This window comes from Rhinoraja longicauda, chromosome 4 (genome assembly GCF_053455715.1).
Source record: "Rhinoraja longicauda isolate Sanriku21f chromosome 4, sRhiLon1.1, whole genome shotgun sequence".
Lineage (NCBI taxonomy): Eukaryota > Metazoa > Chordata > Chondrichthyes > Rajiformes > Arhynchobatidae > Rhinoraja > Rhinoraja longicauda.
In genome coordinates this window covers 51,300,821-51,322,423 of record NC_135956.1, presented here as the reverse complement: position 1 = coordinate 51,322,423, position 21,603 = coordinate 51,300,821, and positions in this window count along the sequence as shown.

Sequence of the window (21,603 nt, the reverse complement as noted above, 5' to 3'; positions counted from 1 at the left end):
CCTAATTATCTTATATGTTTCAATAAGATCCCCCCTCATCCTTCTAAATTCCAGTGTATACAAGCCCAATCGCTCCAGCCTTTCAACATACGACAGTCCCGCCATTCCGGGAATTAACCTAGTGAACCTACGCAGCACGCCCTCCATAGCAAGAATATCCTTCCTCAAATTTGGAGACCAAAACTGCACACAGTACTCCAGGTGCGGTCTCACCAGGGCCCGGTACAACTGTAGAAGGACCTCTTTGCTCCTATACTCAACTCCTCTTGTTACGAAGGCCAACATTCCATTGGCTTTCTTCACTGCCTGCTGAACCTGCATGCTTCCTTTCATTGACTGATGCACTAGGACACCCAGATCTCGTTGAACTCCCCCTCCTCCTAACTTGACACCATTCAGATAATAATCTGCCTTTCTATTCTTACTTCCAAAGTGAATAACCTCACACTTATCTACATTAAACTGCGTCTGCCATGTATCCGCCCACTCACACAACCTGTCCAAGTCACCCTGCAGCCTTATTGCATCTTCCTCACAATTCACACTACCCCCCAACTTAGTATCATCTGCAAATTTGCTAATGGTACTTTTAATCCCTTCGTCTAAGTCATTAATGTATATCGTAAATAGCTGGGGTCCCAGCACCGAACCTTGCGGTACCCCACTGGTCACTGCCTGCCATTCCGAAAGGGACCCATTTATCCCCACTCTTTGCTTTCTGTCTGTCAACCAATTTTCTATCCATGTCAGTACCCTACCCCCAATACCATGTGCCCTAATTTTGCCCACTAATCTCCTATGTGGGACCTTGTCGAAGGCTTTCTGAAAGTCGAGGTACACCACATCCACTGACTCTCCCTTGTCAATTTTCCTAGTTACATCCTCAAAAAATTCCAGTAGATTTGTCAAGCATGATTTCCCCTTCGTAAATCCATGCTGACTCGGAATGATCCCGTTACTGCTATCCAAATGCTCAGCAATTTCGTCTTTTATAATTGACTCCAGCATCTTCCCCACCACTGATGTCAGACTAACTGGTCTATAATTACCCGTTTTCTCTCTCCCTCCTTTCTTAAAAAGTGGGATAACATTTGCTATTCTCCAATCCACAGGAACTGATCCTGAATCTATAGAACATTGAAAAATGATCTCCAATGCTTCCACTATTTCTAGAGCCACCTCCTTAAGTACTCTGGGATGCAGACCATCAGACCCTGGGGATTTATCAGCCTTCAGTCCCATCAGTCTACCCAAAACCATTTCCTGCCTAATGTGGATTTCCTTCAGTTCCTCCATCACCCTAGGTTCTCCGGCCCCTAGAACATTTGGGAGATTGTGTGTATCTTCCTCAGTGAAGACAGATCCAAAGTAACGGTTTAACTCGTCTGCCATTTCTTTGTTCCCCATAATAAATTCCCCTGCTTCTGTCTTCAAGGGACCCACATTTGCCTTGACTATTTTTTTCCTCTTCACGTACCTAAAAAAACTTTTGCTATCCTCCTTTATATTATTGGCTAGTTTACCCTCGTACCTCATCTTTTCTCCCCGTATTGCCTTTTTAGTTAACTTTTGTTGCTCTTTAAAAGAGTCCCAATCCTCTGTCTTCCCACTCTTCGTTGCTATGTTATACTTCCTCTCCTTAATTTTTATGCTGTCCCTGACTTCCCTTGTCAGCCACAGGTGTCTCTTACTCGCCTTAGAGTCTTTCCACCTCTTTGGAATAAATTGATCCTGCAACCTCTGCATTATTCCCAGGAATACCTGCCATTGCTGTTCTACCGTCTTCCCTGCTAGGGCCTCCTTCCAATCAATTTTGGCCAGCTCCCGCCTCATGCCTCTGTAATCCCCTTTGCTATACTGTAATACCGACACTTCCGATTTTCCCTTCTGCCTTTCCATTTGCAGAGTAAAACTTATCATGTTGTGATCACTGCCTCCTAATGGCTCTTTTACCTCTAGTCCCCTTATCAGATCAGGGTCATTACACAACACTAAATCCAGAATTGCCTTCTCCCTGGTAGGCTCCAGTACAAGCTGTTCTAAGAATCCATCTCGAAGGCACTCTACAAACTCTCTTTCCTGGGGTCCATTTCCAACCTGATTTTCCCAGTCTACCTGCATGTTGAAATCTCCCATAACCACTGTAGCATTACATTTTTGACACGCCAATTTTATCTCCTGATTCAACTTGCACCCTATGTCGAGGCTACTGTTTGGGGGCCTATAGATAACTCCCATTAGGGTCTTTTTACCCTTACAATTTCTCATTTCTATCCATACTGATTCAACATCTCCTGATTCTATGTCACCCCTTGCAAGGGAATGAATATCATTCCTTACCATCAGAGCAACCCCACCCCCTCTGCCCACCCGTCTGTCTTTTCTATACGTTGTGTACCCCTGAATATTCAGTTCCCAGCCCTGGTCCTCTTGTAGCCATGTCTCAGTGATCCCTACAACATCATACTTGCCCATGACTAACTGAGCCTCAAGCTCATCCACTTTATTTTTTATACTACGCGCATTTAAGTACAACACTTTAACTTCTGTATTTACCTCCCCTCTCACATCGTTCACAATTGGCCCTGCCCTTAATTTCTTTTCCGCTCTAGAACTTCTGTTCCCATTCTTCCGAGAGTCTTTTGCAATATCTCCTGTATTCCCTTTTACCTCATCTTCATATTCACAATTTGTTAACCCCTCCCCCCCCACTACTTAGTTTAAAGCCACAGGTGTCACACTAGCAAACCTGCCTGCCAGAATGTTTGTCCCCCTGCTGTTAAGATGCAACCCGTCCCTTTTGTACAAGTCACCCCTAGCCCAGAAGAGATCCCAGTGGTCCAGAAATCTAAATCCCTGCTCTCTGCACCAGTCCCTCAGCCATAAATTCATACCCTCTATCTCTCTGTTCCTGGCCTCACCAGCACGAGGTACCGGTACCAGTCCAGAGATAACTACCTTCGACGTCCTACTTCTCAGCGTTTTTCCCAACTCTCTAAACTCCCGCTGTAGCACCTCCTTCCTCTTCCGCCCGACGTCATTCGTGCCCACGTGCACAACGACTTCAGGTTGATCGCCTTCCCTCGCTAGGATTTTCTGAAGCCGGTCTGTGATGTGTTGAACCCTGGCACCAGGGAGGCAACAGACCATCCTCAAGTCCCTCCTGCTGCCACAGAATCTTCTGTCCGTCCCTCGGACTATGGAGTCACCGACCACTACGGCTCTTCCAGACTTCGGTCTCCCCTGTCGAGTATCCTTGCCAACAGGTCCGCCACTCGGACTGGAAACGTTTTCTGCCCCGACAGTTCCCAAGAGGGTATACCTATTTGCAATAGGCACAGCCACAGGGGTCTCCTGTAGTCCACGTCCACGTCCACTCCCCCCGGAAACAGTCTCCCACCTTCGCTCGACCTGGACCCTTGGCGTGACAGCCTCACAATAGGTCCTGTCGAGGAAACTCTCGCATTCCCGGATGGCCCTGAGGTCATCCAACTGCCTCTCCAACTCCACCACACGTCCCTTCAGGAGCTGCACCTGGACACAGTTCTTACAGGTGTAGCTCCCAGAAGCTCCAGCGACGTCCCTGTCTTCCCACATCCTGCAGGAAACACACCGCACCAACTTTTCCGCCATCATCTTGTGCCTATAACCAGCTCTGGCTTAAAACAATTGTATCCTCCTCACCTCAGCCTCCTCGCCGAAGACTCGCAGCCAAAGACTCGCACTTTTCTCACTGGGCTGCACCCGAACAGGGCTGCACCCTTTTGCAAGTATTGCTTATATCACCAATTAAATTGCCTGATTGTCCAATTTACCTGACTTCTCACTTAAACTAGCACTTACTTTACTGCTCAGCCAACGGGCGTCCTTGCTCTGCTCCCGGACTTTTCAAATTGACTACTAGCTTCCTTTTGGCGCTCTTTTTAAACTGCCTGTTCAACTGTGATTAGCACTTACTTTACTGCTCAGCCAACGGGCGTCCTTGCTCTGCTCCCGGACTTTTCAAATTGACTACTAGCTTCCTTTTGGCGCTCTTTTTAAACTGCCTGTTCAACTGTGATTAGCACTTACTTTACTGCTCAGCCAACGGGCGTCCTTGCTCTGCTCCCGGACTTTTCAATAGACAATAGACAATAGGTGCAGGAGTAGGCCATTCAGCCCTTCGAGCCAGCACCGCCATTCAATGCGATCATGGCTGATCACTCTCAATCAGTACCCCGTTCCTGCCTTCTCCCCATACCCCCTCACTCCGCTATCCTTAAGAGCTCTATCCAGCTCTCTTTTGAAAGCATCCAACGAACTGGCCTCCACTGCCTTCTGAGGCAGAGAATTCCACACCTTCACCACTCTCTGACTGAAAAAGTTCTTCCTCATCTCCGTTCTAAATGGCCTACCCCTTATTCTTAAACTGTGGCCCCTTGTTCTGGACTCCCCCAACATTGGGAACATATTTCCTGCCTCTAATGTGTCCAATCCCCTAATTATCTTATATGTTTCAATAAGATCCCCCCTCATCCTTCTATATTCCAGTGTATACAAGCCTAATTGCTCCAGCCTTTCAACATACGACAGTCCCGCCATTCCGGGAATTAACCTAGTGAACCTACGCTGCACGCCCTCAATAGCAAGAATATCCTTCCTCAAATTTGGAGATCAAAACTGCACACAGTACTCCAGGTGCGGCCTCACCAGGGCCCGGTACAACTGTAGAAGGACCTCTTTGCTCCTATACTCAACTCCTCTTGTTATGAAGGCCAACATTCCATTGGCTTTCTTCACTGCCTGCTGTACCTGCATGCTTCCTTTCAGTGACTGATGCACTAGGACACCCAGATCTCGTTGAACATCCCCTCTTCCTAACTTGACACCATTCAGATAATAATCTGCCTTTCTATTCTTACTTCCAAAGTGAATAACCTCACACTTATCTACATTAAACTGCATCTGCCATGTATCCGCCCACTCACACAACCTGTCCAAGTCACCCTGCAGCCTTATTGCATCTTCCTCACAATTCACACTACCCCCCAGCTTAGTATCATCTGCAAATTTGCTAATGGTACTTTTAATCCCTTCATCTAAGTCATTAATGTATATCGTAAATAGCTGGGGTCCCAGCACCGAACCTTGCGGTACCCCACTGGTCACTGCCTGCCATTCCGAAAGGGACCCATTTATCCCCACTCTTTGCTTTCTGTCTGTCAACCAATTTTCTATCCATGTCAGTACCCTACCCCCAATACCATGTGCTCTAATTTTGCCCACTAATCTCCTATGTGGGACCTTGTCGAAGGCTTTCTGAAAGTCGAGGTACACCACATCTAACAGCACCTAAAGTAACCTGGTTCAAACCTGACCCCCGGTGCTATCTGTGTGGGGGTCATAGAATCTAGAATTGTACAGTATAGAAACAGTCCTTTCAGCCCACAGCATCTATGCCGACCATATTGGCCATCTCTACTAATCCCACTTGACTGAATCCATTTCATATCTCTCTGTGCCCTGCTCATTCAAGTACTAGTCCAGGTGAAGATTGTGTGTTTTCCCCATCATTCTGTAGGTTACCTCCAGGTGCGCCTATTTCTTCCCCCCATCCCAAGACATGCTGTGTAAATGTAAATTGGTCCTATGATAGTGGAGGTGGGGATAGGGGTGAAATTGATGGGAATTGAGAGGGGAAATGAGGTAAACATAGATGGGTGCATTATTGTCAGGTTTGACATGCTGGGTTGAAGGGCCTGTTTCTGTTCTGTATGCGTCGATGACAAGTTTATTCTTTCATTTTCAATCCAGGAATTCATCTTAAAATACATTCTGTGTGATGGATTGAGGTTACCAGAAGGGCACAAAGTACTGGAGTAACTTAGCAGGTTAGGCAGCATCTGTGGAGAACATGTTCACCAGAGGTGCTGTCTGGCCTGTTTGGTTACTCCAGCACTCTGTGTCCTTTTATATGTTAACCCACACCAGTTTCTACATATATGAGCCCAGATTGGTGATGGAAAATGAACACTGAAATTGCAAGACAAGATCAGCCAATTGCAAATTCTAAAGAAGGTCTAAGGTGATTCAGCAACATGAAGCTTGGCGTCATTGTCATTGACTCTGGACCAATGTGAACAGAGAGGAGCAGGGTTAAGGCAAGGATATTCAGATGGTAGTGATGTATTTAATTTATTTGATCAAATATATATATTTGAACGTACAGTATATAATTGGTAGTTGTTTTCTTCCAAGCCTGCAGGGGCCGTGGTGCTTTGGAAGATGGTGTCACTGTTTTGATCTCAGCTAGAACTCATTTTGGTTGATCTCAGCAAATACTTTAGACTTTACTTTAGAGATACAGCACAGGAACAGGCCATTCGGCCCACCAAGTACACGCTGACTATCGATCACCCCATACACTAGCAGTATCCTTCGCACAAGGGACAATTTTACAATTTCTTACCACAGCCAATTAACCTGCAAACCTGTATATCTTTGGATTATGGGAGGAAACTGGAACACCTGGAGAAAACCTACACGGTCACAGGGAAAACCCTCAAACTCTGCACAGATAACATTCGTAGTCAGGATCAAACCCAAACTCTGGCAGCAACTCTACTGCTGTGCCACTGTGCTGCCCTACTGTGACACTGTGCCGCCCAAGTACTGTGTATGCACACAAAAGTAAGTACAAAGTAGGCTTGAAGATAATGCATACATTTCCTGAAGGTTGTAAACAAGCCTTCACTTTTTTTTTGCACACAATGATAAAACACAGACTAAGCAAGGAACAGCAGTCCAATGGGGAAAGGAAAGGAAGAGTAATGGTCGGAAGTTCAAACAACCAAAAGAATGAAAATCATAGCAAAGTGGCTAACCGTGACATATTGTTGGCAGCCCCCTTCAAAAGCCATGCTGCAAAATCCTAGGGGTTGTGGATCACCAGCTGAGACCCAATGGGTCAGTGGCTTCTGGAAGTTTTATTCACCTCCATCCAGCTTCTTCCTAACCCTTGACTTCTACCGGCAAGATGGGCCAGAGCAACGGGCACATGGGAATACCATCTGCTACAGGTGCCCTCCACGCATCATTTGGAAATATATCCGTTCCTTCATCTTCACTAGGTCTCAACAACACCATGCCTTCACCAGTGCAGTGCAGTGATTCGGGAAGGTGGCTCACCACCACCTTGTCAAAGGGCAATTAGAGATGGGCCATAAATATGTCCTTGCCAGAAATGCACAGATCCTAAAAGAAAATGAATAGAAATAAAAATAGCTGACTTTGGAATGGTTTTTTTGAGTCTCATTATGTACAAACATAGCTGCTAGGCAATTATATCTGTGATAGGAAGATCTAAATCAGTGCCCTCTCTCTCCCCACTCCTCCATAAAATGTTATTGCTGCTGAGGTAGACTCTGGGCAATGCAGCCACTGCTTTTGGTGACTGCTGTACTCGGGTAAAATACGAGGGGGATTCCCCAATAGCAATAGTGATAGTAATCCACTCTCTTCACTTTCAAAGGCATTATCATCAAATCCCATGCCATCAACATCCAAATCAGTGACCCACTTTCTGAATCCTCAAAGACTTTCCATTATCAACAAACTACAAGTCTGGGAGAATGAAGAAATACTCCACCTACCTGCAGCTCCAACAATTATCAGACGTTCAACACCATGCAGTGGAAAGGAGCCCACTTGATTCCACTCTGATAAGCATCTTAAGCATACAGTCCCTGCATCAATGACACCCTGGTAGTGATATGTACCATCTACAAAATGCACTGCAGTTATTCACCTAGTGAACCCTGACAGCAATTTACTTTAAGGCAAAATATTGTACATATTGGAAATCTGAAAATAGTTTGATTTCGAGTTACTGCGCGGAAACAGGCCCTTTGGCCCACCGATTCTGTGCCGACCAGTGATTCCCATACACTAGCACTATCCTACACACTAGGGACAATTTACAATTTTTACAGAAACCAATTAACCTACAAACATACGTCTTTGGGGTGTGGGAGGAAACCGGAGCACCTGGAGAAAACCCATGCAGTCACAGGGAGAATGTACAAACTCCATACATACAGCACCCGTAGACAGGATCAAACCCAGGTCTCTGGCACTGTGAGGCAGCAAGTCTACCGCTGCATCACCGTGCACCCTAAGATGGAAAGGCTGGGAAAAAATTAGGTCAGCAGTTTCAGTGGCGAGAGAAATGGGAATAACATTGTCAGTTATTTAAGATGCTTCTTCACATCTTGAAATGTTATTTTGCTCATTTGGCCTAATGGTCTTTATAAAGTTCAGTGGCAAAGTTTGTCTGTTCACTGTGAAGCACCTTGGAATGCTTCATGAGGTTAAAGGTGCTATACTCATGCAGATTGCTGTTGTAGAAATGGGTATTTGGGAATGAGATGCCATTAATTTGATCCAGAGTATCAAATGATACAAGTGACTGTCAATTAAAAGGGGATTTATATTTCTGTCACCTGTAATTTCAAGCAGCCTTGAATTCACTGGCTGTTGCTTTGCTGTCTATAACATATACGATTTGCTTGTTACCTCAAGAGTCAAGAGTGTTTAATTATCATATGCACCAGATATGAACTGGAACAATGCCATTCTTCCTCTCTGCACCTTTATAGTTACAATACAAGGTACAACAGCAATAAATATACAATTAAAAAAGTAAACTAGACCATACTCGTGCAAAAACTATAGTACGGAGAGCAACAATAGTAATGCAAAGTCTGCAAGGGTAGGATATGGTTCATCAGGTCATAAGTAATAGGAGCAGAATTGGGCCATTCGGCCCATCAAGTCTACTCTGCCACTCAATCATGGCTGATCCATTTCCTCCTAACCCCATTCTCCTGCCTTTTCCACATAACCCCTGACACCAATACTAATCATGGGTTAGGTTTGCAAAGATTGATTCATGAAATTGATGGGAAGAAGCTGTTCTTGAACCTTGAGGTCACAGTTATCAGGCCCCTATGCCATCAGTTCAAGTTTTTGCAAAGTCAACAAATCAATATTCTATATCAAAATCAAATTTCGATAAGTTTGCCCACATCCAATGTCCTGACATCCTCACTTCCTCACTGTTTGATACTCATAACTCATGATAAGTAATGATGAGTTTGAAGTCTAACAATAAATATAACCCTGAATATCTATACACCATGTTATATATTTGTATTCAGTTGTTAAAATCTATGTCCTTTAAGGTTCTGAAATTGAGAACTGATAGTAAGATACTGAGAACAACACAACATATGGGATAATGTAATAAAAAGGAACTGAAGATGCTGGTTTATACCAAAGATGGACACAAAATTGTGGAGTAACTAATCGGATCAGGCAGCATCTCTGGAGAAAATGGATAGGCGAAGTTTCGGGTCAGGACCCTACTTCAAACTTCTTCAGTCTGAAGAAGGGTCCTGACTCAAAATCATTTTTTGCAGACATGCTGCCTGACCTGCTGAGTTACTCCAGCATTTTGTTTCTATCATTGTACATGGGAACTTGAATCACAGAATTATTATGGCTTAGAAGAAAGGTCAGTCATCCCAAACCTACGTTGACTCTGCTCAGAAGAATAATTAGAACAATGTCGTTGGTCTCATAGTTCAAGGGTCAAGTCAATATATTTAATTGAAATATGTATTGACAACAGAACAATGAAATTCTTACTTGCAGCAGAATGACAGGCCTGTAAACAATATACCCATAGATAGTGTATAATAAACAAGAAAATCCATAAATTAATAACCCCAATATTAGTACAGAAGAACCCAAAATCCTTGGTGCAATGAAAGAAAGTCCATGGTTCATAGTTAGTGTTCAGCAAAAGCATCTTTTGCTAAGCCTTACATTCTGCTTTCTAATATTCTTACCTTAAAGGTAATTAATTTAAGATCAAAATCACTTCCTATTTCAGTTTATTTCCTCATATCCTGCTTTTACTGTTTTAAAACTGTGCCTCTTAGTTCTTGAAACATCTGATAATGGGAACAGTTGCCCTCCGTTTTCTGACATGATCTTGTAATACCTTTCCAACCACCTCTAGGCTTCCCCACCATAGCCCTATGCCTTATCCATGGAAACCCACTCATCAATGAACCACAGAGCCACCAGTCCACCTCCTGATCCAAATACATTTCAGGAATGAGAAAGAAGCAGAGAAGCAATGCAAATTAGTATCAGATCACAGACGAGAAATTAACTTAAAAGAAAACAAAGGAAAAGAGATAGAAAAGAAATCCCCGTAACATATTAGGACATTTTATTTTTTTATTCACAAAATGCTGGAGTAACTCAGCAGGTCAGGCAGCATCTCGGGAGAGAAGGAATGGGTGACGTTTCGGGTCGAGACCCTTCTTCAGACTGATGTCGGGGGTGGGACAAAGGAAGGATATAGGTGGAGACAGGAAGATAGAGGGAGATCTGGGAAGGAGGAGGGGAAGGGAGGGACAGAGGAGCTATCTGAAGTTGGAGAAGTCGACGTTCATACCACCGGGCCGCAAACTGCCCAGGCGAAATATGAGGTGCTGCTCCTCCAATTTCCGGCGGGCCTCACTATGGCACTGGAGGAGGCCCATGACAGAGAGGTCAGACTGGGAATGGGAGGGGGAGTTAAAGTGCTGGGCCACCGGGAGATCAGTTGCGTTAATGCGGACCGAGCGCAGGTGTTCAGCGAAGCGATCGCCGAGCCTGCGCTTGGTTTCGCCGATATAGATGAGTTGACATCTAGAGCAGCGGATGCAATAGATGAGGTTGGAGGAGGTGCAGGTGAACCTCTGTCTCACCTGGAAAGAATGTTTGGGTCCTTTGATGGAGTTGAGGGGGGAGGTGAAGGGATAGGTGTTGCATCTCGTGCGGTTGCAAGGGAAAGTGCCCGGGGTTAGGGTGGTTTGGGTAGGAAGGGACGAGTGGACCAGGGAGTTGCGGAGGGAACGGTCTCTGCGGAATGCAGAGAGGGGAGGGGATGGGAAGATATGGCCAGTGGTGGGGTCCTGTTGTAGGTGACGGAAATGTTGGTGGATGATATGTTGTTTGTTTGGTAGAGTTCGGGGATGGGGCCAGTGTACGTCTGGAACAGGGATTGTTCGACGTACCCGACAAAGAGGCAGGCGTAGCTAGGGCCCATGCGAGTGCCCATAGCTACGCCTCTGGTTTGGAGGAAGTGGGAGGAGTCAAAGGAGAAGTTGTTGAGGGTAAGAACCAGCTCTGCTAGGCGGAGGAGAGTGTTGGTCGATGGGGATTGGCTGGTTCTACGGTCGAGGAAGAAATGGAGGGCTTCGAGACCATCCTTGTGGGGGATGGAAGTGTAGAGTGACTGGACATTAATGGTGAAAATGAGGGAGTGGGGGCCTGGGAACCGGAAGTTATCCAGGAGATGGAGAGCGTGTGAGGTGTCTTGGACGTAGGTGGGGAGGGATTTGACCAGGGGGGATAGGATGGAGTCGAGGTAGGTAGAGATAAGTTCGGTGGGGCATGAGCAGGCAGAGACAATGGGTCTGCCGGGACAATTGTGTTTGTGGATTTTGGGTAGGAGGTAGAATCGGGCCGTGCGGGGCTGGGGAACTATGAGATTGGAGGCACTGAGGGGTAGTTCGCCGGAGTTGGTGAGGTCGGTGATGGTGCTGCTGATGAAGGTCTGGTGTTTATCGGTGGGGTCATGGTCCAGGGATAGGTAGTTCTCTAGGGCAATTTGTTACCTCTTGGAATGAAACTGCGTAGTTTAAGTTGTTCCTTTACTATATTGCTGCAATTAATTAACAATGCAGACATACAAATCTCCATCCTATAGTGATGGACACAAAAGCTGGAGTAACTCAGCCGGTCAGGGAGCATCTCTGGAGAAAATGAGTAGGTGACATTTCGGGTCGAGATCCTTCTTCGCACTGAGAGTCAGGTGGAAGGGAAACAAGAGATATAGATGGTGATGTAGAGAGATATTGAACAAATGAATGAAAGATATGCAAAAAAAGTAGTGATGAAGGAAACAGACAATTGTTACCTTTGCTAGGTGAGGACAAATACAGACAATGAGACTCAACCAAACAAATTTGAAGATGGTACAACTTGGGTGGGGGAGGGATGGAGAGAGAAGGAATGCAAAGGTTACTGAAAGTTAGGGAAATTAATATTTATATCATTGGGTTGTAAGCTACCCAAGTGAAGTATGAGATGCTGTTCCTCTAATTTGCATTTGGCCTCACTCTGACAATGGATTAGACCTAGGACAGAAAGGCCAGTGTGGGAATGGGAAGGGGAATTAAAGTGTTTGGCAACCGGGAGATCAAGTAGGTCCAGGCAGACTGAGCGAAGGTGTTCAGCGAAACGAGCGCCCAATCTGCTTTTTTTTTCTTGCTGATGCATAAGCGTCCACACTTTGAACAACGGATACAGTAGATGAGGTTGGAGGAGGTGAAAGTGATCCTCTGCCTCACTTGAAAGGACTGTTGGGGTCCCTGGACAGAGTCGAGGGAGGTGTTGCATCTCCTGTGGTTGCAGGGGAAAGTAATTGACTACACAGCAAATGTTTATTGAGATGGTCATTCAAGACACTATGTAAATGGAAGATTTCCATTTCTTTCTTCCAAAAACTGGTAACATATTGACCTAGCTATATCACCTCATAGCAAATGTTATGATCATTTTTTTCATGACTGCAACAACTTTCTGAAGCTCACAGGGTGATTGAGGTCGAGTGCCTTGCAGGTATAATATAACACTGAAAGGATCACTGTAACTGAAGGAACACTCAGGCTGATAGCTCTCCCCCTCCCCACCAATTTCAAGACCTTTGTGCCTTTCTTAACATTAATTGATCACTTTCTGCTTTCTTTATTTGCCAATTATTTTCCACACCTCTCCCCATGGCCCACTCCAAAATTGTTGCTCTTTGTTGGAAAATAAAACTGTGATTTAGTCCACTACATTTAAATACGCTACATTTGCACTCTCAAACCATGCTTTGTATTCTTGTGTGCGTCCTCAAAAGCCCTTGTGCCTTGCTGCCAGTTTTAATAAATGCTTAAAAAGAGAAATTATATGGTAAACACAAATAGAACATAATGTACCAATAGTGGACTCTTTGAATTGGCTCATCCCATTGCTTGTGCATTAATGTAATAGGTTCAGTATGGCATGTCTTAGTTTACTACCCCTCCGTCATTTTGCAGTTGTAAATGAAGTGAATCACAGGGGATTATTGCCAGGGTTGGATCAGCGAGCATCCAGTCTTTGTGTGACTGCGTCACCAAGCATAGGCTCATTTTGCTTCACAATGCAAAGCTTCAAGGAATTTAATTGAAAGTCCTTATAAGAAATATATCCACGCACACCAACGGCTGCACTGGCTGTGGAAAAATGGGGGTGATTATGCAAAATTGACAACTATTAGTTATTTTATTGCTGGTTTTCAAAGAGTAAATTGTCAAAGATTTTATTTAAGGAACTGGCCAAGTATACAAATGAATGACAACAGCATGTATTTAGTGAGCTTTGTCACATGTGAAGTACTCTATTGCAAATAAAAGTGTTTCCTTCAAGGGTGATTTCCTTTACACACCATAGCATGTATTTAGTAAGCCTCTTAAGCTGCACTTTAATCCACAATAAAGATTGTAAGAAGCCTGCCCAGTGAAAAGGAAAACCAGTAGTTAGATGAAAAATGCTGATGGAAATACATTGACAACAGCAAGAGGCGATGGCAAATGTAATAGTTAAATTGTATAATGTTAAGGGCAACTGTTCAATAACTTCAAAAGAAAAATACACCAAGCTCGTCTGGCATGCCAATTAAGTAGCAGCACACACGGAGCCAGAGCCTGCTGAAGTCAAAATGACATCATTAATTTTTGATATAAGTAAAGCTTTCTTGGGGGATGCAGTCTACTATGAATTGAATGAGTGTTTAGGTGGCCACGAATCAAAGAATTTTGCAATAATGGAGGATATTACTTTTAGCCAGAAGCAAACTAGACAATTTGATGCGGTTATTGACACTGTCAGGCATGAAAGTGCACCGGTTTGCAAAAGTGTGTGCGTTCCACAAGGGCTATTGGAGACAGTTTACGAATTAAAGAAGAATTAAGGACTCCTCGTAATATCCATCTGCAAATCTGTCATTGATGATGTATTTCTCCATTTAGGAGTTGTTTGCCTCTGCTGATAAATTATATTCCGACAATCTCTCATGTTTGACATTCCTCCAGTGTAGTTATAACTCCTGTGACCATCGTGACGTCAATCTGCAAAGACCTTTCCACAAATCCTGCACTGTTAATTTATATTCGGTTGTTTCCAATTTTGATGTTCATCAACCGCGATATGAAAACATATCTCTCCAGTGTCAACTTTTGCTTACCAATCAGTTTCTAGCAAATAAATGTTGTTGGACTGTTGCCATAACAATTTTACAGAGCATCCAACTAAACACCCTTTGAACTAAAAATTGTCAAGCAGCAAACAAAACATTATATAAAGTCACCAGTCACACAAAGTCTGCAGATTCCATCTCACTTTCTCCAAAAGTACAGCATTCCCTGTGCAAAATAAATAGTAGAAAGGCAAATCACATTTCCAATGCGAAAAACTCCAATTCTAAAAAGCCAGCAGATATGGAAAGGGAAAACTGAAAAGTGGGCAAAACGGATTTACAAGGATGTTACCAGGTCTGGAGGAGTTGAGTTGTAAAGAAAGATTGGATAGGCTGGATCTTTTTGCTCTGGAGCAAGGAGGCTAAGGGGTGACTTTATAAAGGTATATAAAATCATGAGGGGTATACAGAAGATGATTTTCTTTTCCCCCAGGAGTCTTGAACTAGAGGGCATCGGTTTAAGGAATGGAAAGATAGGGATCTGAGGGCAACTTATTCACACAAAAGGTGTGCATACAAGGAATGAGCTGCCAGAGGAAATGGTAGAGGTCAATAGAATTATGCTTAGACAGGTACTTGGATCAGAAAGATTTGGAGACACCTGGGGAAGGCACAGGCAGGTAGGATTAGCTCTGTTCGGAAACTTGGTCAGTGTGGTGGAGTTGGACCAGTTTCACTGCTGGATAGCTCTCACTACACTCTCTATTTATTAAGTTACAGGGTTTTTGAGTCAATAGACAATAGACAATAGAAAATAGGTGCAGGAGGAGGCCATTCGGCCCTTCGAGCCAGCACCGCCATTCAATGTGATCATGGCTGATCATTCTCAATCAGTATCCCGTTCCTGCCTTCTCCCCATACCTCCTGACTCCGCTATCCTTAAGAGCTCTATCTAGCTCTCTCTTGGATGCATTCAGAGAATTGGCCTCCACTGCCTTCTGAGGCAGAGAATTCCACAGATTCACAACTCTCTGACTGAAAAAGTTTTTCCTCATCTCAGTTCTAAATGGCCTACCCCTTATTCTTAAACTGTGGCCCCTTGTTCTGGACTCCCCCAACATTGGGAACATGTTTCCTGCCTCTAACGTGTCCAACCCCTTAATAATCTTGTCGTGGAGCGATACAGCGTGGAAACAATATGTACCCAACCATTCACCACCCATCAAGCTATCACAGGTTGAACAATCATTACATTAATAACTCATTGCAAGGGCTATACAATTGGTTCCATTCCTCTATTCCTTTGCTGTATCTTTGTAAACATTTTCCCTTTGAGAGTATTCATCCGATTTACTTTTGTAAGTATTGATGTTGCTGCTTCCACCAACCTTTGAGGTCTGCTCAGCTCTGTGCAAAGCTTATTTCCTTCCCCATTATCACCACCCTGGTACTTTAACTCTGTGCTCTCTGATTATTGAGCCTTCCAATAAATCCTACATAAATACCATCTTTTTATTCTATTTTCCCTTCATCCACTAGATTCTGCCACTCACTTAAACACCAGGGGCAATTTACAGCAGTCTTCTAAATCTCCAACCCACATCTCTTTGGGATGTGGAAGGAAATAGGAGCACCCGGAGGAAACCCATGCAGCCACAGAGAGAACATGTAAACTCCACAGAAACAGCACCCGAGGTCAGGATTGAATCTGGGTGTCTGATGCTGTGAGGTAATGGCTCTACTAACCATGCCTCTATGCCAGCCATATATAATCATAGAGACATACAGCCCTTCAGCCCAACTCATTCATGACGACCAGGATGCCACCTATTCTAGTCCAATTCACCTGCATTTGATCCATATCTCTCTAAACCCTTCCTGTCCATGTACCTGTACAAATGTCTTTTAAATGTTATCATACCTGTCTCAACCATTTCCCTATTATTACATAAATTATTTTGCTTTCTTTGTTTGTCAAAGTCCAGAGAAAGGAAAAGTGAATGAGCATGAAGCTTAGAATATTATAGCTTGAACAATCATTACATTAATAACTCATTGCAAGGGCTATACAATTGGTTCCATTCCTCTATTCCTTTGCTGTATCTTTGTAAACATTTCCCCTTTGAGAGTATTTATCCGATTTACTTTTGTAAGTATTGATGTTGCTGCTTCCACCAACCTTTGAGGTCTGCTCAGCTCTGTGCAAAGCTTATTTCCTTCCCCATTATCACCACCCTGGTACTTTAACTCTGTGCTCTCTGATTATTGACCCTTCCAACAGTGAAAACAGCTTCTGTTGGTCTACTCCATGAGAATCCATCAAGAATTTGAACATCCTGATTAATTCTTCCCTTAACCTTCCCTGAAGCAAGGAGAATCTTGACTAAAATTGTGCCAGATAAAATCAGCATAATTTCTCCATCAAAATGGAGGGAGAATATTCAGTCCATTGCGCCTGTGCCAGCTCTTTATATGAATGCACTAATTAATCCCACGTCCCTCTTACGTTTTGCTGCAAGTTTTCCCTTTCAGTCTGGAATTTAATATTTGCTGTGCTTTTGGCATCATTCCAGAGAATCACATTTTAAAATAGAAATTTCCAAATAATGTAATTTAAGATTATTTTTCTTTCTGTCAAAATCTTATTCAAAATAAATCCTAAGCTGTCTAAAAGTCATTAGCAATAGCTCCAATTTGGTTTGGCTCAGTTTCAGATTTTGTTATGCAGTAGTAATCCACCCATGCACTTTTTTTAATCTGTACTTTCTCTGTAGCTGTAATATGATATTTTGCACTCTGTTTCCTTTCTCCTTTTGCACTATCTGTTGTACATTGTGTTTGGTATGATTTCCCTCATTCATGTATGATATGATATGCCTGGAAAGCATGCAAAACAAAGTTTTTCACGTATCTCACTGCATGTGACAATAATAAACCAATACCAATGCCTTACCTTAGATTGTTTCTAAGCCTTGCAGTGGTGGTTCTCCAAAAGGCGTGACACTGTTGAATTGTTTTGAAGATGAAACAAGTTGTTCTTCTGAGAGCCTTTCCTAACATTTGCAGCCAACAACATATTTTTGCAATGTAATCACTGTTGTGTAGCATGGAACATGGAGCAGAGTAAGATCCCACAAACAAGTGTGTGAAGAATTACAGGAAAGGTGCATTCTGATGCTATTGATTAGGGTTTATATATTGGTCAGGATACCCAGGGATAATCCAATTCCACCTTTTGAAACAATGTCATGAGATTGATTACATCCGAATGCCATCTTTTTAATGTCTCATCCAAAACTGGCATCTCAAACACTAGACTGGACTTTTGAGCTCGGGTCACTGTAGGGCATGAACCTAACCTAGTGTCTCTATGTCAAGAGTGATATTAAGTGTATCACAACTGACTGATTCAACAGATGAATTTCCATTTTACATTCCTGGCATTCAAGGTGATTCAAACCTGCCTGCCAATCATGTGCTTTGCCAACTCTTAGCTGCCCTGCTCTGTGAGATTTTCATTGAATTGGCCAACATTGCTCCACGTTCCTAGGCATACAACAGAAAGTGTATGAAAAATTGTGGTAAACAAAATTGTGGTCCCTCCACCTATCTAACCAAGCAAGTACTTATTCATAGGCTGTGAATACAACTGACTAGAACATTATTTATAAACATCTTAATATCTCCTGAGCTGAGCGGCTTATTATTCAAGATGACGGTGAAGAGTCAACCAAATTGCATTGGTCTGCAGTCACTTGTAAGCTAGACTGGTAAGCTCAGCAGATTTCTTCAACTGAATACGCCTTACATCATTATTTGATTTTAAATTTCACATTTTCTAAGGTTGGACTTGAGTTTGTGGCTCTGGATTACAAATTGGCCTAACCAACTACTGAATCTATTATTAAATAACAATGCCACAACACCCTATTGATAATCACTCGTTATTTACTTTGAGAACCTGACAATGGCTGGAACAACTACAGAAAGAAAATATGCAAGTATGCTCTGAAGTAGGGTCTCGACCTGAAGCGTCACCCATCCTTTTTCTCCGGGGATGCTGCCTGACCGTTGATTTACTCCACTGTCTTCTTTGCTATAAACCAGCATCTGCAATTTCTTATTTTTGCAAGTAAAACTGATGATTTATCTGTTACTCACTGCCTGGCAAAACAAACCAAATGGAATTTGTTTTTGACAACAATACCTTCTTTCTTTCATCCACTTAAATCCTGTAATAAACTAACGAGACGGTTGTCACAATGGTGTAGCCAGTAGTGGTCCTGTTTTACACCTCCAGCAGCCCGGATTCAGTCTTGACTTGTGGTGCTGGGTGTTTGGAGGGTGCACATTATGTGATTCTGTGTGCTTCCATCAAATGCTTTGGTTTCCTCCTACATCCCAAAGATGGGCAGGTTGGTAAATTAATTGGCCATTGTAAATTGCCCCCTGGTATGTAGGTGAATGATAGAATCTGGGGGGAGTTGCTGGGAACATGAGAAGAACAAATTGTGTTTAATGTAATGGTTCTTGATGGTCGGTATGGACTTGGTGGGCTGAAGGGCTTGTTTCAGTATTTTATGTATTTTACGCAGATATCCTTTTTTTTCCAGCTTTAAGGTTCTGAAATGAAAATTTGTTGAACAGTCTCAATCTTTTTCCTCATGAATCCAGATATCCAAGAAAGGATATCTTTCCTTTCATAATGTGATGAAAGTAATTTGGAATTAGACGGGTTTATAAATGGAGATTCTATTCGAGTGGATGAGGGAGAGATACAGGATTAAGATGTGTTTTTACCAGGAAAAGTAGAGAACATTTACCTTCCATCTGCTCTTTGCTCGAAGACCTTAGAAGTATTTGAAAGGAAAATAAAACCTGCAAATGCTGAAAATCTGAAACAAAGATAACATTTTTCAACATACTCAACAGATTATATGAGTGAGAAAAACAAGAGTTTATTTTTTAGACCAGTGATCTTTCAACAGAACTCTGCCTACCAAGCGGATAAAGAAAATACTTCAAGGATTTCCTCAAATTCTTCTTGAAAACTTGCAACACCCTTATTGAGTTTTGAGATTCCCTGGCTTATGACAACTTGCCTCAATTTAAAAAAGAGCTTGTTACCAACATATTCTCAAGGTTAAATGGAAATGGGTAATATACATTAATCTTGCTCATAGTACCGTGATCCCACAGAGTTTTGCAGTTTAGTTGGTTGGTTGGGTTCCAGGACCTGTAGTAAGGAACACATGTAGACAAAAAAATAGCTGCAAAATTGTGGAAAGTAACTCTTCCACAAGCACACACTACACTTACACTTGCCAAAAATGCAAGAAGGTTAAGAGCAAAAACTGAACTGGAGGTGTGTGGAAAGAAGTTCTTGTAATGGTGCAATGTTTCTCACAATAGGGCAGGACAATGGTGCAGAGGGTAGAGCTGCTGCCTCACAGCACTAGAGACCAGGTTCAAACCTGACCTCAGTGCTGACTGTGTGAAGTTTGCATGTTCTCTCTGTGACCATGTGGGTTTCCTCTGGGTGCTCCGGTTTCCTCCCACAACCGAAAGATGTGTGGGTTTGCAGGTTATTTGGTCTTTGTAAATTGCCCCTCGTGTGTAGAGAGTGTGTAGAACTATTTTTTTTTGTTTTAGTTTTAAAGCGTGGAAACAAGCCCTTCGGCTCCCCAAGTCCACGCCGACCAGCGAACAAATATTAACTCTATCCTATGTACTAGCAGCCTTTTACAGAAGTCAATTAACATTAAAACCTGCACGTCTTTGGAATGTGGGAAGAAACCGGCGCACCTGGAGAAAACCCACAGGGAGAAGGGGCAAACTTTGTACCATCACCACCCATAGTCAGGATCGAACCTGGGTCTCTGGTGCTGTAAGGCAGCAAGTCTACCACTGCGCCACTGTGCCGATGATTCCTTCTTATGGGTAGAAGGCAGGAGAATGGGGCATGGAGGAAGTGATAGATCAGCCATGATTGAATGGCGGAGTAGACTTGATGGGCCGAATGGCCTAATTCTGCTCCTATCACTTACGACCTTATGACTTATGCTAATGTGCAAACGGGTGATTGATAGTCGATGTGGACTTGGTGGGCCGAAGGTCCTGTTTCCATGCTATATGTTTAAACTAAAGTAAGCATGGTTTAGGAATCAGTAATGGAGATTATGCAAGACTTGAAGTGTTACAAAAAGAATTGAGTTGCTTGGGAGACAACAATTGGGAGCAGGACTCTTATTGCTAAATAAAAATAAACAAAACTTGAGGTGCGAGAAAACTGAAATAGAAAATAGAAAATTTTGGAAACCTCAGGCAGGCAGGATCTCTGGAAAGAAAAATGTTAACTGATTCTCTTCCCACGGATTCTGCCTGAGTTGCTGATTCTGCCTGAGTTGATGGACTTTCCCATGAAGTATCCCAGATCAGAAATGGTAACTGTTGCTCTTCCCACAGTGGCTGCCTTATCGCTGCTAATCTAGGGAATGCTTGTTCAGTCAATGGGAAATTTGGGAATTCGGTGCAGGACTAAAAGTACATATCAAGGAAAATGAAGTGAAGAAGGGTCTCGACCCGAAATATCATCTATACCTTTTCTCAAGAGATGCTGTCTGACCTGCTGAGTTACTCCAGCTTTTTGTGTCTATCAAGGAAAATGAATTCCAATTTGCTAGATGTTTTTATCAGTTTAGGGATGGACACAAGATTGTATTACAGATTATATAAGATTGGTTACATATCTGTTGTGTTTACATCTCTGTTGTGCTGCAGCAAGTAAGAATGTCATTGTTCTTTTTCGGAGCATATGACAATAAAACCCTCTCTTATCCTATCTACATCAATGATTTGGATGAGAACATACAAGGCAAGATCAGCAAGTTTGCAGATGATACAAAAGTGGGTGGTATTGCAGATAGTGAAGATGGATGTCAAAAATTGCTGCTGGATCTTGATCAGTTGGCCAAGTGGGCTGAGGAATGGTTGATGGTATTTAATACAGAGAAATGTGAGGCGTTTCATTTTGGAAAGTCTAACATGGGCATGACCTACACAGTGAATGTAATGGTAGGGCTCTGGGGAATGCTCTGGGGAATGCGGTGTAGACCAGAAGCATCTAGGAGTGCAGGTATATAGTTCCTTGAAGGTAGCATCACAGGTAGATAGAGTGATCAAAAAGGCTTTTGGCACACTGGCCTTCATCAGTCAGAGTATTGAATATAGACGTTGGTAGGTCATGTTGTGGTGGGTGTATGGAGGAAGTAGTTGAGGCT